General features: G+C 37.8%; 1 long non-coding RNA gene across 2 annotated transcripts; it reads right to left on the bottom strand.

Moving 5' to 3' along the window:
• Window positions 1-373: 373 nt before the first annotated feature.
• LOC116472303 (uncharacterized) lies at window positions 374-13,615 on the bottom strand. 2 transcript variants are annotated; one of them, XR_004249064.2, is made up of 4 exons: window positions 13,545-13,615; window positions 7,774-7,879; window positions 2,492-3,451; window positions 374-950 (listed from the first exon to the last, which is right to left on the bottom strand). It is a non-coding gene; the product is annotated as an uncharacterized LOC116472303 (long non-coding RNA). The 2 variants fall into 2 exon arrangements; XR_009214383.1 differs by lacking the exons at window positions 374-950; window positions 2,492-3,451 and adding an exon at window positions 6,996-7,445 and having other exon boundaries at window positions 13,545-13,592.
• Window positions 13,616-14,696: the final 1,081 nt, after the last annotated feature.

The raw sequence follows: 14,696 nt of genomic DNA, 5'->3' as shown, positions 1-14,696 counted from the left end.
ACCTAATCTAAATGATGGCCCCAAGTCTATTGAGAGGAAATTCTTGGTCTGATTGCCCTATACAGAATTATAGGTCAGCTTCTGATGAAGAATGTTCTAAAACATTCTTTAGAGTTAAAACCTTGATAACTGCCTGGATTGATTTTTGAGTATGTGATACTTTGATCCTCTGTACAGAAATTATATTAATATTCTATGCAGCTATGAAGCTTCCCTTGCTACTCTTTGTGGGAATTTGGGAAAGAAATCCTGAATGAGTGTGTAAGAAAGTCTGTAAAATGACCTACTTATGCTTATTAAAAGGTAGTGAAATCTCTCTAACCGAAAGATGAGTTCTTCACAGTTAAGAAAGAAAGAGTTGGATTCTATTCTGTGTCATCTATCATAATCTGCTAGCTGTGGTCCAGCAGTTGAATATTTATTACCAGCAATGATGGGAGAGGTGAGAAGAGCCTAGTTTGATTTTCCAGATCTAAGGCTGTGTTTTGAACCACCACTTCGACAAATGCTTTGACTTAAAAGCACTGAGCCAGCTTGATTTGGAACTGTCACCACCAAGAGGGAAAATGTCTGGAATACTGCAGTGTCATTTCTGGGCAGTCTGTCTTTTATGACTTGTCATGCACTACTAAAGGGAGACAAGTGAATACTGTGTACATGAAATCATTAGTGCTGTCATAGCAGGCAGAAGAAAGACCACCAGGCAGAACACAAGACCACCCAACACAAAAAACATGAGCTCCCATTAGCAGCATGGTTGAGACTATGTGCCCTTGACATTTGCCTTTCAGAATGTTGAGCCACCAAGCATGCTGTTGGATAATTATTGCTTTGTGATGATATTAAGCAACTCTAACAATGTGGACCACCAGTTCTGGTTTGGGTTTCTTCTTTTTATTAGGACCATCTGAGAATGTCTGTGGTAGAGACTTCGGTGAATTTCATCCATCCTGTGGCCAAAGGAATGAAAGGAAGAGCAACTTAGTTTGTTAATATGGAAGAATTCAGCAACAAAAAACCCATGACACATGTCTGGAAGAGGCTTCATTGAGGGATTTTTTTTTATTTTCAAACAAAGCATTCTAAAATGTTTTACTACTGCTTATTAAAGTGCACTCTCTATGCAAATAGCCTTATACTAATTAGCCTTATACTAATTTCAGAGCTGTAGTGATATATTTTTAATCCAACAAATGTTTCTTGTTGGTATTTCTATTTCACACAGACTGGGCTATCTCCTGGTTGAAAAACAAGCCAAAACAAAATAAAGCATTTTCTTCCTAAAATAAGCTAATATGATTTTAAACAATCATAAGGTGTTTTATTTTTAAAATATTTTTGTGAAGCAAAAATTAATTCAATCTCTTTCCTTTATTTCCCTTTGTCTCAGACTTTTTTTCTTGCCTTAATTTCATTTTATTCGACTTCTACTTCTTATATTGAATGTGTTGGTCAAATTTTTAAACTTGAATTTACCAATACTGCTTCTCGTCTGACTCATTTATTTCCTGATGACAAATTTTTTGTTCAAGTTTTTTTTTTTTTTTGCTTTGCCATTGCTGTTGATACTTGCTTCTCTTATACTCTTGTTCTTTCAGTAAACATTTTATTGAAGTTATTTACAGATTTTCTCAGGCATGTGAAATCTATTAACCAACTACATATCTGTTTCACCTTTATGATTTCAATGCCTTTTAAATTCAACTTTTTTTTGAGGAGTTTCTATTCTTTCTGAAATTCCAAAGAGAATGGATAATTAATCCTTAAATAAGTAACTCATTATCTTAGTTTTCTTAAAGAAACTTTAGATTGCAGATCTTTAGATTGACTTAGCATGTTATGTTGTCATTGCTTATAAAATCTACCTTTAGTGGAAGCAAACGAGAATTACTTTAAAAACATATATAGAGAGGTTAGATTTTATACCTAGTGCACAAATCTCTTGATTCAAAACATTTGACAAAAATATCGTATGTTGAAATTGAGTTATCTTCTGCTGAAGCCAGTTTTCCAGCAGTGTCAGTAGTAGAACTGGGGTTCTTTACTATTCCAGTCTGTTGCTCTAGTAAGCAACATGGGTGTGTACAGGTGAGATTTTCATCCAGTTAACATTCATTCAGAGGGCTATATCTTCTAAAGCTTTCTAACTCAACAAGAGCAGAGTACGTAAGCATCCTACACAGTGCGCAACTACAAATATTTGATGAGTAAATGGCAGGAGCTAAATATAACTAGAAAAATCTGTAGAACAAAAAAGAGACAAAATCGTAAAAGGGCTAGATCTGGAAAAAAACATTCATGAAGATCATGGATTTTTAAGTTTAGACCCCTGACTCATCTCTACTTATGCATAATCTGTTTTGGAACCCATTGTATATGCCACTATTTCCAGTAACTGATCCAAAATTGAGTTCCATCCTGGAATGTTGTGGTTTCCAAATACTAAATTGTTTACCAGATATAGAACAATACAGATTTTTCATCAACTTACCCAGGCCTCTTCTGACCACCATTTCCTTAGTATCCTGAAAAGAAATTCTGAGTTTCTCCTACTGGTATATAGGCTCTCAGGCTTGTGCGAATTTGTCTTCTTTCTCACTCAGGAGATTTCTCTGCTTTCCCATGCCCTGCATCATTCTTTCATCCCTAGGGGCTGATCTGTCCGTTTCCTGTGGGGTAGATGTTTGGCCCAAACGTGTGTAATTATGAAGTTTCCCTTGGGATCTGGGGTGGTGGGATGGGGATAGTTCTTGGTGCCTGGTGCACACAGTTTGTGTCTCAGGAGTAGAATCATAGAAAACAATTAACTGAGCATTTGTCAAAAATACTGGCACGTGCACATGTCTTTTAGGTCCCCAAAGATTTGCCTTCTGCTTTGCTAAGCTCAGGATACTGGCCAGCAAGATGGAAAGACTGCCAAGCAAATCCAGCTCATGTACCCAGAAGGCCACTCCATTTGAGTATCTGGAAATCATTTTTTCGCTCACTTGGGAGGTTCTGGGGCCTCTTTATTTCCTCAGAAACAGATTTCAAGAGCACATTGCAGCCTAGTCTCCACAAGCGAACAAGCTGTGAGAGCTGGAAATCTGCAGCTCCTCCCCTGCTCTCTTTATTGCAGTACATTCTTTTCCCAGCAACATAGGTTTACGGCCTCCCAAGACCCTTCTCATGAAAGGCACTAGAACGCAGTGTCAAGTTAAGATGAGTGATTAGGGAAATCTGTAGCTACTGAGAATGAGGTTCCCGGTTGAGTATCAGAAGCGACCACAGAAGGTGAAGGTTTGCCTCTTTTCCTTCTGTTGTCAGGAATAATGAAGAGAAGCAGAAGGCATTGGTTTGCTTCTCAAATTCCCAGCTCTGCTTCTCACTGTTGCCAATAATGATGCACGGGTAGGAGACGGAGCTTCCTTCTCATATCTCTTTCTGTGCTTTGGTGGTGGACTGGCCACATCTAGAAGGGAAAGAGAAGTGAAATTCCCTGAATGCAGATCGGTGGCCAAGGTCCTACCAAGGTCAGTCCTTGAGCAGGAGAGCTCCTTTATCTGCAGGCCCTCACCAGAATGTCTGCAAGGCGATGACACCGATGTGAAAATAAACCCCATCTTTCACTCTGCACTTCTCTTCTTCTTATCTCAGATTTAAATGCCCCCCCTTTTTAAAAAAATCAAGCAAATACAATAAAGATGAAAAAAGTGACTGACAGAAAGATAGAAATTTAGAGGAAATAAATTTATACATGACTGTTCCTCCTCCCCACCCCTTCCATTCCTTAAATTGGAAACAATACTTCAGTAATGGTCTTTCTAATACATAAATGTAACCATATTTCTTTCTTGCTTTAAAATCTGCAACTGTTATTTAGAGTCAAGTTAATGGTCTTTAGTATAATACTTCCCCACAACCACCTCAAACTCAAGCCATGCTGAATTATTGCAATTCCTTAAATCATCAGGTCCTTTAGAGTTTCCGCACCTGGACACAAGCCACTCCCCATACTTGAGATGCCTTATTTCCCTGGTCTTTCAAAACTGCTGATTTAAAATGCCATTCAGATGTCCCTCTCATTTGCAAATCTTCTCCAACTCTACCAAGAATAGCACTTGCTGTCTTTGCACCACGGAATTGTGTGTATGTCTTTTATAACATTATATTATACTGGTTTTGTTGCTGTTGTTCACTTGCATGTCTGTCCTTGTGGACTGATTTCTTTGGGGACAGCGATTTTGTGTTATTGTCCCATTAACCCCAAGGTTTCTGAATGACTGCAGTGTAGTAGATTTATTACACTGTTGCAGAATGAATGGACAAAACTGGAAAATGTAACTAAAGTTTATATATATTTCCCCATTTTCTAAATTCCCACACCTTAAGATGCTTTTTCCTCCTTTTTCACATTTTGTTGAAATAGTACAGTCTTTCATTTCTTCCCCTTATTCCCATCTTTATTTCTTGATTTTATCTTTTTTTGGAAAAGAAGGCATTTGGCACAGCATCCTTCTCTCTACTGTCACCATCATGGCTGCATTCTCCTATCGGAGACCCAGAGACCTCAGCTCTTGTCAAGCAGCCCTCTCTCATGGCTGCAGCGCTCACTGGGGTCTGTGCTCCCTCTCATTCATTGCCCTCGGGGCCCACGAGTAAAGACCACTTCCCACTATGAGCAATCCCTTGGTTATTCTCCCTCCCTGCAAATGTGTAAATAGTCCCTTCATTAAATGCTCTTTACCCTTTGAGTGAGCCATCCCTTTCCTGCCTCAACCCTGACTTATACTGTGGTCAACAAATAATAATTGACTTACTATTTATTAACTAATCTCTTAATGTATAAACAAGAATGGGGATTTCTTCCACTTAGTTACATCATATCTACAATGATATCTGTAGGAGTCAGGAGGCAGAGTCTTGAAAATGTTTAGGGACCCCAGAGAAATATTCTCCATTGAAGTTGAAATTTGTATTTTCAGTCTTTCCTGTTATATATCTCTGTCCCACTCATGCAACAAACATTTATTAATCACTGCTTTCTCTTCATTCTTATCTTTGATTTTTTATCTTTCCCCTTTTCTATGTGAGAATATTCTTAGATCGTAAGTGAGAACTTCAACTACTGGCTATGTAATTGGGCAAGTCTCTGCACCTTGGTTTCCTTATCTATGAAATAGGGAGGATAATGCCTCTCTTACAGAACCCACAGAGCTGCTGAGTAAATCAAATAAAACAATTGTATGTACAATCCATAACCACATTTACTACTTTTATTGTTTTTGCTGTTTTGATGTTTTTAATTATTGATGTATTTCCTCCATAGTGCTTCTTTTTTTTTAATAAAAGTTTTTTCTTTCTGCTGTTTTAGGTTTTCTTTCCTTTCCGTGATATTCCTTTCATGCTCCTCTTCCACAAGTGCCACCCTCTTGACTAGTCTTTTGAAAATACCCTGCAAGATCCATTAGTCTATACCTCAGCTCCTTTGGGACTGTCCTATTCCTTTTTCTCTCTTGCCTTAGTGGCTTTCTTAAAAGCATGTTTAAAAAAAAAAAATTCCCCCTGTGGTAAAAGGATAAAAATTCTAGAGAAATGTAAACTTGTACCTAGACTGAGATAGACATATAATTCTCCTTTGTTGAAATGGTTTGGCTTTGTGTCCCCATCCAAATCTCATCTTGAATTATAATCCCATAATCCCCATGTGTCAAGGACACCAGGACAAGACCTGGTGGGAGGCGATTGGATCACGGGGGCAGTTTCCCCATGCTGTTCTTGTGATAGTGAGTGAGTTCTCACAAGATCTGATAGTTCTATAAGTGTTTAACATTTTCTCCTACATACACTTTTTCTCTCTCCTGCCGCCTTATAAAGAAGGTATCTGCTTCTCTTTCCGCCATGATTAAGTTTCCTGAGGCCTCCCAGCCAGGCAGAACTGTGAATCAATTAAACCTCCTCTGTTGATAAATTATCCAGACTTGGGTAGTACCTTTATAGCAATGTGAGAACGGACTAATACATTTTTTGTGTGATTTTTGAGAATAAGGTTCATAGTGAATACCAGAAAGGTTTCTGGGGTTCAATTGATCACAGCCTGAATAGTCTCTTCACATGCTACTGTTGTAATTAGTAGTCCAATAACACTACCAAGGTATTGTCCCATTCCTCTTTCTATGTATTCTCATTTCTTATCTTAATTGTATTTGCTTAGTGTTTATTGAGCAGCTATTTTGTGCCAGACTTTTGCTCAGTGCTGCATTTTTAAGAAAGGCATTGTCTTCGCTCCCAGCAAGTGTACAATCCAGTGGGGATAAAAATGAGCATGCTGGTAATTACAAGACATGTTAGGAGAAAACACGAATAAGTTTTGGGTTGTTTTGTTCCCTGATATATCCACAACATCAAGAGCAGTTTCTTGGACATAGCAGGTCTTTACTAAATATTGTTGAATTTATGAATGGATCTCGAGATTCAAAATGTTGAATAGGAGTTCATCAGTTAAAAAGAGTGGGATGAGGCATTGGAACAGGCAGAAGGGATGGCTCAGAGGCAAAAGAAAGCATGATAGTTACGGGAAAGTGCAGGTTTCTGTTTAGCACGAGCTTTGTGTGGTAATGAGATTTGATGAGAATTGAGCTCAATAAATCAATATATCCCTTGATAATGACTACCACCTACGGTGTGTCTCCCACATATCAAGTACTTTATATAAATTATCTTAAACCTTAAAGCTATGAAAAAAGTATTATTCAGCCTCCTTTGCTCATTCAACTCAATTTCACCTAGATAAAAGTGATGGCAGTGTTCAAGAATAGCCATATACTTGATCCTGGCCATACATTTCTTTGATGACTGATAAGATGATCAAACCCTGAAAGTTGAGTTCAACTGCCTCCAAGAAGAAGAATACAGATTTTAGAAATGTTCTTTCAGCTGATATCACACTCTTATTATGTGGGAAGAAATTTAAGAAGACCCTAGTAAATAATCTGGAGCCTTCAACTGTGGTGCAATGAGTTTTATTAAACAGTTGGATGCCAGATTTTAGTACAATGTGGAATAAGTAAACCAGAGGAAGTAGAACTGGAGCATAACTCTACTCAGAACAAAGAACTCTGAGAAAACACTATGTTGTCTGGCTAACCCATCAAAAGGTGTGAGTTTTGGAGTGGACTAGAGCAGAACCACAGAGATTATAACTATTTTAAATTCTAAGAACTTTCCAAATTAATGATTGGAAATTTATACTGAAGGCTATTGCTAAGTGGTCCTGAGAATCCTAGGCGTTTTGTGCTAGAGAAGATCTGATAGATATTTTACTGTAACTTCCTTGTTTTGTAGAGGTAGAAACTGAGGTCCAAGAAGTTTAAGGTCTCACAGCTGGCACTGAAGTCAGTGCTTTCTCCACTGCACCACATTGTCTCTGCAGAAGTTTTCAGTGTTGCTCTTCTATGAGATGGTCTCTTTAATTAAATCATAGGATACACATAATTTGCATCACTATTGCTTAATATCTACTTTCCAGTCACTTTGTTGTTTATTTTTTAAAAGTTACTCTAAGCTCCTTAAGGATGTGGAAAAACTCCACGAAGGAAGATGTGAATTCAGCACTAAAATAACAACTTTTTTCAATCATGACTTTATTGCCATTTCTGCTATTTTTATTAAAGAATCCAAAATCAAAATGATTTGTCCATATATGTGCTTTATTTATTTTGCAGCATGTGGCAAGTATTCATAAGATATTAGTTTAAGAAACCAAATATGAGATAAATTGAGTTGCTAGCTTACCTTCAGGTCACATAGGAATCACAACAAGGATCCAGTTCTTAAGAATCTTAGTTGACACCAAAGATCATCATTACCCAGGGTCTTTCCTTGGGTGGGACTTGGTGAACTGAAAAGGGAGATAATGAAGGCCTCAAAGAATACTTGGAGAATCCCCCCAAGAAGCGTTGCAATAGTACTTTTCTTATAAAGTGTGAGCCTTTATAAGAGAACTTCATGAAACGACTGTTATGGTGCTTTATTCATGGCTCTTTGCCATCATCATTGACAGTGAAGCTTTAATAGGAAAACAAGCAAACAAAAAACACCTGGGCTGATGAAAACAAATATGGAAGCATCTGGTACAGTATCTACCAGAGAGAAGATACTTATTACATCTTTATTGATGGAAAGAAGGAAGGAAAAAGGGGTAGGAGAGAAAAAAAAGATGGGAAGGACTTTTAAAAACAGATGATAAATACTAGAGGCTGAGAAGGGTGGGTGGGTGAAGCAGGGATGAAGAGAGGTAGGTTAACAGGTACAAACATACAGTTAGATAAAAGGTACAACTTCTATTGTTCAACAGCAGAGTAGAGTGACTATTGTTACAACAATATATTATGTATTTCAAAATAGTTAGAAGAGAGTAGCTTGAATTGTTCCCATAGAAATAATAAATAATCAAAGTAATAAATACCTCAACTATCCCGACTTGATCATTATACAACCTATGTATGTAACAAAATATCACATCCACCTCCCTTAAAATATAAAATATTATGTATAAGTAAAAAGTAAAAATACAAAATTTAAAGCAGCTTTTAACACGTGAAATAACCAGCTAGCATCCTAATGACAGGATCAAATTCACAGATAACAATATTAACCTTAAATGTAAATGGGCTAAATGCCTCAATTAAAAGACACAGATTGGCAAATTGGATAAGGTGTCCAGACCCATCAGTGTGCTGTATTCAGGAGACCCATCTCACATGCAGACACATTTAGGCTCAAAATAAAGGGATGGAGGAATATTTACTAAGAAAATGGAAAGCAAAAAAAGCAGGGGTTGCAATCCTAGTCTCTGACAAAACAGACTTTAAACCAACAAAGATCAAAAGAGACAAAGAAGGCCATTACATAATGGTAAAGGGATCAATATAACAAGAAGAGCTAACTATCCTAAATATATATGCACCCAATACAGGAGTACCCAGATTCATAAAGCAAGTTCTTAGAGATGTACAAAGGGACTTAGACTCTGACACAATAATAGTGGGAGACTTTAACACACCACTGTCAATATTAGATAGATCAATGAGACAGAAAATTAACAAGGATATTCAGGACTTGAACTCAGCTCTGGACCAAGCAGACCTAATAGACATCTACAGAGCTCTCCACCCAAAATCAACAGAATATACATTTTTCTCAGCACCACATCACACATATTCTAAAATTGCCCACATAATTGGAAGTAGAACACTCCTCAGTAATTGCAAAAGAAAAGAAATCATAACAAACAGTCTCTCAGACCACAGTGCAATCAAATTAGAACTCAGGATTAAGAAACTCACTCAAAACTGCACAACTACATGGAAACTGGACAACCTGCTCCTGAATGACTACTGGGTAAATAACGAAATTAAGGCAGAAATAAATAAATTCTTTGAAACCAATGATAACAAAGCACAACATATCACAATCTCTTGGACACAGTTAAAGCAGTGTTTGGAGGGAAATTTATAGCACTAAATGCCCACATCAGAAAGCTGGAAAGATCTAAAATCTACACCCTAACATCACAATTAAAAGAACTAGAGAAGCAAGAGCAAACAAATTCAAAAGCTAGAAGAAGTCAAGAAATAACTAAGATCAGAGCAGTACTGAAGGAAATAGAGACAGAAAAAACCCTTCAAGAAATCAATGAATCCAGGAGCTGGTTTTTTGAAAAGATTAACAAAATAGATAGACTGCTATCCAGACTAATAAAGAGGAAAAGAGAGAAAAATGAAATGGACACAATAAAAAATGATAAAGGGGATATCATCACTGATCCCACAGAAATACAAACTACCATCAAAGAATACTATAAACACCTCTATGTGAATCAACTAGAAAATCTGGAAGAAATGGATACATTCCTGGACACATACACCCTCCCAAGACTAAACCAGGAAGAAGTCGAATGCCTTAATAGACCAATAACAAGTTCTGAAATTGAGGCAGTAATTAATAGCTTACCAACCAAGAAAAGCCTAGGAACAGACAGATTCACAGCCGAATTCTACTAGAGGTACAAAGAGGAGCTTGTACCATTCCTTCTGAAACTATTCCAAGCAATAGAAAAAGAGGAACTCCTCCCTAACTCATTTTATGAGGCCAGCACCGTCCTAATACCACAACCTGACAGAGACACAACAAAAAAAGAAAATTTCAGGCCAATATCCCTGATGAATATTGATGCAAACATCTTTAATAAAATACTGACAAACCAAATTCAGCTGCACATCAAAAAGTTTATCCACCACGATCAAGTCAGCTTCATACCTGGGATGCAAGGCCGGTTCAACATATGCAAATTAATAAATGTAATCCATCGCATAAACAGAACCAGAGACAACCACATGATTATCTCAATAGATGCAGAAAAGGCCTTCAATAAAATTCAACACCCCTTCATGCTAAAATCTCTCAATAAACTAGGTATTGATGGAACATATCTCAAAATAATAAGAGATATTTATGACAAACGCACAGCCAATATCATACTGAATGGGCAAAAGCTGGAAGCATTCGTTTTGAAAATGGCCCAAGACAAGGATGCCCTCTCTCATGACTCCTATTCAATATAGTATTGGAAATTCTGGCCAGGGCAATCAGGCAAGGGAAAGAAATAAAGGGTATTCAAATAGGAAGAGAGGAAGTCAAATTGTTTCTGTTTGCAGATGACATGATTGTATATTTGGAAAACCCCACCGTCTCAGCCTAAACTCTCCTTAAGCTGATAAGCAACTTTAGCAAAGTCTCAGGATACAAAATCAATGTGCAAAAATCACAGGCATCCTCATACACCAATAATAGACAGAGAGCCAGATCATGAGTGTACCCCCATTCACAACTGCTACAAAGAGAATAAAGTATCTAGGAATACAACTTACAAGAGATGTGAAAGACCTTTTCAAGGAGAATTACAAACCACTGCTCAAGGAAATAAGAGAGGACACAAACAAGTGGAAAAACATTCCATGCTCATGGATAGGAAGAATCAATATCGTGAAAATGGCCATACCTTCCAAAGTAATTTATAGATTCAATGCTATTCCCATCAAGCTACCATTGAGTTTCTTCACAGAATTAGAAAAAAACGACTTTAAACTTCATATGGAACCAAAAAATGGCCTTTATAGCCAAGACAATGCTTAGCAAGAAGAACAAAACTGGAGGCATCATGCTACCTGACTTCAAACTATACTACAAGCTACCGTAACCAAAACAGCATGGTACTGGTACCAAGACAGATCTATAGACCAATGGAACAGAATAGAGGCCTCAGAAATAATGCCAAATATCTACAACCATCTAATCTTTGACAAATCTGACAAAAACAAGCAACGGGGAAAGGATTTCCTATTTAATAAATGGTGTTGGGAAAACTGTCTAGGCATATGCAGAATACTGAAACTGGACGCCTTCCTTACACCTTATACAAAAATTAACTCGAGATGGATTAATGACTTAAATGTAAGACCTAAAGCCATAAAAACTCTAGAAGAAAACTTAGGCAACACCATTCAGGACATAGGCATGGGCCAAGACTTCATGACTAAAACACCAAAAGCAATGGCAACAGAGGCCAAAATTGACAAATTGGATCTCATTAAACTAAAGAGCTTCTGCAAAGCAAAAGAAACTGTCATCAGATTGAACAGACAACCTACAGAATGGGAGAAAATTTTTGTAATCTATCCAACTGACAAAGGGCTAATATCCAGAATCTACAAGGAACTTAAACAAATTTACAAGAAAAAAAGAAACAACCCCATCAAAAATTGGGCAATAGATATGAACAGAAACTTCCCAAAAGAACACATTTACGCAGCCAACAAACTATGAAAAAAAGCTGATCATCACTGGTCATTAGAGAAATCCAAATCCAAACCACAGTGAGATACCATCTCATGCTAGTCAGAATGGTGATCATTAAAAAGTCAGGAAACAACAGATGCTGGAGAAGATATGGAGAAATACGAACACTTTTACACTGTTGGTCGGAGTGTAAATTCTTTCAACCATTGTGGAAGACAGTGTGGTGATTCCTCAAAGATCTACAACCAGAAATACCATTTGACCCAGCAACCCCATTACTGGGTATATACCCAAAGGATTATAAATCATTCTACTATAAGGACACATGCACACATATGTTTATTGCCACACTGTTCACAATAGCAAAGACTTGGAACCAACCTAAATGCCCATCAATGATAGACTGTATAAAGAAAATGTGGCACATATACACCATGGAATACTATGCAGCCATAAAAAAGGATGAGAGTATGTCCTTTGAAGGGACATGGATGAAGCTGGAAACCATCATTCTCAGCAAACTAACACAGGAACAGGAAAACAAACACCACATGTTCCCACTCATAAGTGGGAGTTGAACAATGAGAACACGTGGACACAGGGAGGAGAACATCACACACCAGGGCCTGTCAGGGGGTAGGGGGCTGGGGGAGGGATAGCATTAGGAGAAATATCTAATGTAGATGACGGATTGATGGGTGCGGCAAACCACCATGTCACGTGTATACCTATGTAACAAACCTGCACACTCTGCACATGTATCTCAGAACTTAAAGTATAAAACACACACACACACACGCACACACACACACACACACAGAAAAATATGGACCTAAATTCAAATTGCTTAGTGTTCCAAATATAATGTAAATGGAATATTTGGGCCTCTGCAAATCATTCTATTTGTAAAATTTGTGACTTACACTTGGAGTAACATTTTGAATTTGATTTCAAGGAGTATTTGAAAAACCTATTTATACTGGGCTTTCTTCTCATACATTTGTGTAATTGAAGTAACTTGGCCTTTTGGCCAAAATGTGTAAGATCTATTTTACTTGTAGTTGCACAGATCCAAATGTTAGCTCTACCATTAAAAAAGTACATGGAGCTAGGAAAAGAGAATCTTCTTAAAAGAGTATTCTCAGTTTCCAAATCACATTTCTTATGAAAATTACTGAGCTTCATTATAATATAATATAATATAAAATATATAATATAATAAAGGTACTCTGTACTTGTAACTCATAACACAATCTCTGAGGAATTAGTGTTTTGTTAAGAACTTTTATTAAATTTTGTTAAATTACCAAGATGTTTTAATTTTTAATACTTAGATGCTGGACACAATAAATGATAGGAGTATCTTTCTGTGTTATATGGGGAAGAACTAGAGATAAAGCAAGATATTTTCTCAGGGTCAGTTTCTAGAGCATACCTCTAATTCAAAATTCACAGCACCACCAGTTTCTTCCTCAGGAGGCCCTTTTCTTTTCTTTTCTTTTTTGAGATGGAATCTCGCTCTGTTGCCCAGGCTACATAAAAATGTAAACTTCTTTGGCCAAGTCCATCCAAGGCTCACCAAGGACTACCCTTTCTACCTTTGTGGACTTCTCTCTATGAAAAACCCCTTGTGTAAGCCCAGAATTTGGATACCACCCTTCTATCCTGAAAATAACGATAGCAGTTGACATTTATTGAGGACTTACCATGTGCCAAGCAGTGTTCTAAGTACTTCTCACATGTTAATTGCCAGGACAGCCTGTGACGTAGGTATTACCATTACTTTCATTTTACAGATAGGGAGCTTAGGCAGAGAGGTTAGAATTTGCTTACGTTGTACAGAATGGTAACTTGTACAGAATGGTAACTTAAAGGGCCAGGATTAAAACCCAGGCAGTCTGTCTCCAGAGCCCTCACTCTTAATTTCTTTATAAACATCCTGCCCCTTTCAGCCTTGCCCTAAGTCTCCCAAATAAATGAAGTCTCATGTGGGCACCTTCTTTCCCGGTTAATGAAAATATTCATGTCCTCTCTTTAAAAGACCACATGTGTTGTAGTTACATGAGTGAGTCTTTGGCCATCCTCAAAGAGAGCCACAGTGTCTGCTTGATAAAAGCCACAATTTTCCTGACCTGCTCTGGGGCTGGCCCCCTCAAAGAAAATGCAGGCAGACACTTGGCAACTGGGCTCTCCCAGACCCTCAAGCACAGAGCTGTGTTAGTGTTGGCAGTGGGGGACGGTTTGCTTCCTCCCCATTTCATGAACTGTCACATCAGCCTCTTTGATCCTCCCAGGGTCTCAAGTGTGCCAAGATCATTACTCCACGTTATTGCTCTGTTTCAGATACTTGCCAGAGAAAACGCCAAGGTCGGTAATGACCAAGGTAAGGAAATATCGCTCCCTGCACGGTATACCATTTATATATTGCATACTCAGAAAGGTTCCAGAGTGGAGGCATTGCTTATTTTTATTGTCCCAAAGCCACGAGGGGGAAAAAGGGGAATGAACAGAAATGGATACATCTGGAACAAGAGCCAGGCATGATTTACTCACATTTTTACCTGACCTGAAATTGCTTATTTAGAAAAAAGAAACATTATAAAGTCTCAGGAAAATGTCATGAATCAGAGCCAACATGATTTCACATTGGGGCTTCATAAACTGTGTGTGTGTGTATGTTTTTTTTTCTTCTTTAAAGCAAAGAAACTGTCCAGGAAAATCAAATGAGCCAAAGGTAGCCCTGCCACCATGACCATCACCATAGCAACCACGTAAGAGCATGATAGCACAGCAGGGGAGCCCCACCTCTCAGGACTGCAAACGGATGGAAACCTGCTGGTTCATTAGAGGCCATTCTT

The sequence above is a fragment of the Hylobates moloch genome, unplaced genomic scaffold (assembly GCF_009828535.3).
Source record: "Hylobates moloch isolate HMO894 unplaced genomic scaffold, HMol_V3 SCAFFOLD_8, whole genome shotgun sequence".
Taxonomy (NCBI): domain Eukaryota; kingdom Metazoa; phylum Chordata; class Mammalia; order Primates; family Hylobatidae; genus Hylobates; species Hylobates moloch.
The sequence above is the reverse complement of the archived record's forward strand: the minus strand, read 5'-3'. Positions and strand labels throughout refer to the sequence as shown.